Source organism: Bidens hawaiensis, unplaced genomic scaffold, assembly GCF_021521415.1.
Source record: "Bidens hawaiensis isolate Kalapana, Puna unplaced genomic scaffold, B.hawaiensis_p1.1 tig00031029_1, whole genome shotgun sequence".
Classification (NCBI taxonomy): Eukaryota; Viridiplantae; Streptophyta; class Magnoliopsida; order Asterales; family Asteraceae; genus Bidens; species Bidens hawaiensis.
Window position 1 is genome coordinate 211,315 of NW_027495194.1, and position 3,452 is coordinate 214,766.

Consider the following 3,452-nt stretch of genomic DNA (forward strand, 5'->3'; position numbering starts at 1 on the left):
TTACAGATCTGGACTATTAGCTGGTGTACTGTGATACCTAATTGCCTACGATAAGGTGAGTTTCACGAGCCCCTTTTTCTGAATTGTTTTCAAATATTTTCCCGGGGCGGAAGCATGTTACTATTGAAATGTTTAAGTACATACTGAACGCATGGGTTTGAGTGTTTATAAATATATGATTGTACAGGAATCGTACGGAATGGGTACAGTACTGGGTTAACGGTGTCCCAGATGTCCTTAAAAGTGTTTCTGGGTTAACGTTGCCCCGGGAATGGGTACAGTACTGGGTTAACGGTGTCCCCAGATGTCCTTAAAAGTGTTTCTGGGTTAACGTTGCCCCTGGAATGAGTACAGTACTGGGTTAACAGTGTCCCCAGATAATATTATATTATGATATGGATTTATCATGGTTTATTCAAATTGTGAAACTCACCAACTATTCGTAGTTGACCCGTTTTCTTTACATGCTTTCTAGGTACTCCCAAACTGGAATAAGTGCTACATGCTTGATGATGCGTGCTTTTGTGGAAGCTTAGTGATCATTTTGTATTAAATATGTTAATGTACTATTGGTAAAACTTATGTGATGTCGCCTAGAGGATAACTAAACTCGGAACAATGTAATATGATGTGAATTAATGTAGTGGTGTTTTCTTTATAAGCAATACTGTTGATATCAGACGTGTCTGTTGCATCCCGTTTACGTTTCCGCTGCGGTTACGGGGTGTTACACATTATAAAAGTCTCCCATTCCTCAGATAACGAATCAGCAAGCTTATCAATGTATTCATATTCTTGCTTATCAATTCCCAAACACTTCATCTCATTCACCAAATGACAGTCTTTCAATTAGTTGTGCCATTGACTCACCCTTAACCATAGCAAAAATATTAAACTCTTTCTTTAACAAACCAATCTTGGACTTTCTCATGTCAGGATTGGACTTTCTCATGTCAGGATTCCCTCTATCCTTAATCAATAAAGCTTCCCAAATTTAATGACAAGATCCATTGTGTTGCAATAATTGAAAGATCTCAGACTTGAATGATTGTTGGAACAAATTCATCATCTTTTTCTCACGAAGAAATCTTGCTTTTTCTGCATCGGGAATTTGAGACAAACGATAACTAGTACCATTCTCCTTTCTTGGTTTGATGTATTCCATCTCAACAGCTTCCCAAGCATCATAATTGACCGCTAGAACATATGTTTCAAACTTATCGGCCTAACTCGGGTAATCTTCCATCCTTAACAACTTCGGTGGCTTGTTCGATGTCCCTATTTCGTTCTCCAAGTTGATATTCTGAAGTATCAGTGACCGATGTGTCACAAAAGCATTTAAATCCTCCATCTTTGCACAAATCCTAAGAAAATCAGAAATTTCAAACGTGTAACCTCATACAGACGTATAACCAATTCCCCGTATGACACCTTATACGCTGACCAATAGAAACTGGAGGCAGCTACATATTCGGTTTTGAAAGTCGATAGAGAAACGGTAGTTTGCTTCTTGCATTGCAATATGACCAACCTACTACTAAAGAATTGACATCCGGAAATTGTAGATTTGGCATTTAGCTTATTGCTTCAATAATCTTAATCAGATATATTTTGTCAACAATATGTTTAGTGAGGTAACCACCAATTTTTTTATATATAATAGTAACAAATCAAGAAAACCATATGCGTTAATGTGAGTAATACAATTGATGTAACAAGTAAATGTCGTTTGACCATTGCCATGCAAATCGGGCTTTGGCTACTAAGGCGACATATAATCATACTTAATGAGATAAACTGTGATGGACCTCTCCAAATGCGATAAAATAAACAATTAATACACATTGCACAAAATAATCAATTTGAATTCAACACAATAAGCAATACATGATTTGCGATTAAAATTGAGATTTGATGTAAATAAATGAGTTTTTGTACGCATACTGCCCCCAAAATTATAAAACAGAAAAAAGGAGTAGTGATTAACTCACCTTATCAAGTGGATTAAAGAGACGATAATAAGAGAACAATATAAACGATTAAGCTCCTTGAGATATACCGATAAAGTTCCCTAATTGTTAAATATAATATTGATTAGTTAGAACGGACTAGTAACGAGACTCATGATGGATTCTGGGCCTCGATTGGGCATTTAAGTAGAATTAAAACATTAATTAATATTATTATTATTACTATTATTATTATTGTTGTTGTTGTTATCATCATCATCATCAGTATTATTAATATCTAAATAAATAAAGTATATATAATATGTATATAGGTATAAAGATTATTTTCGAACAAAAGGTTCGGTAAGAGAAAAATAATAAATGAGTTTTATTTATAACAATGATATTTAATTGGTGTTAAAATGTCCATTTATAATAGAAAAGGGTTACAAGTGAATTAAAATAAATAAAATCAAAAAAAAATCCGGTCAGGGGGTTTGAACCCGCGCCCTGGCCCATCCACAGTGTTAAACAGTGTTAACAAAACATGCACAGCCATCAAGCTAATGCATCAGATGTGATTTCCTTTGCTTTGCGAAAATATAATAACAGACAGCAAAAACCAAATTTCCAATGATAAACCCTAGATCATCAATTGGCTTACATGCTTATTGATGGTAAAAAATAGTTTAGGGTTTATGATTACTTGTTAACAACCAATAAAACACATATTTCAATTACCTTAAAGAGCATCATATGAGGATTAACGGGCACAGGGGACGCCACGGCTGAAACTTGAATTCAATAGGTACTAGACGGCATAATTAATTGCATTTTGGTTGTGTCTATATAGGGATTTAGACACAGTGTAGCCGCAGAACACAAAATATGCGATTCATAATCAATTGGTTAATGTTTTCCTATAATTAACGTTTATAATGGTTAAAGATCCTGTAAGATCAAATTTACCATTTTCCTCTTTAACTGAATACCAAGAGTGACAAGGGGTCGGTTGCGACGGGGTTGGGAGAGGATGATGATATAATTTTTTTATTAAATTTTCTATTTAGTCCCTTAACTTTGAGCCTGGACACATAAAGAAGTTAAAGTAAATCAAAGGGGTTTTTCTTGCACAACTTATAAAGTTATAACAATAATTAAATAGTAAAAAATAGAATATATTTAAATAATGCAAAAACTTTACTAATTAGATTACCCGAATACGAAACGGGTCGGGTAATGACTAAATAATACAAGCAATGAAAAGTCTGAATTGTTATAGTATAGCTAATGTATACGTTTATATATAATCTAGTATGTATGTTAATATATATCCTCCAAAATAGTAAAGGGAGTGCAATAACATCCTAGTCCATTCCAATAACAATATTGACATGTTGTGAGGCTAAGCAAAATGTATGGTTAATGATTTGTGTAGGTCATCATAACCTTAATGTTTTTAATGATTTATGGATAATCACCTATGTGAAAGAGAGGTGAGGC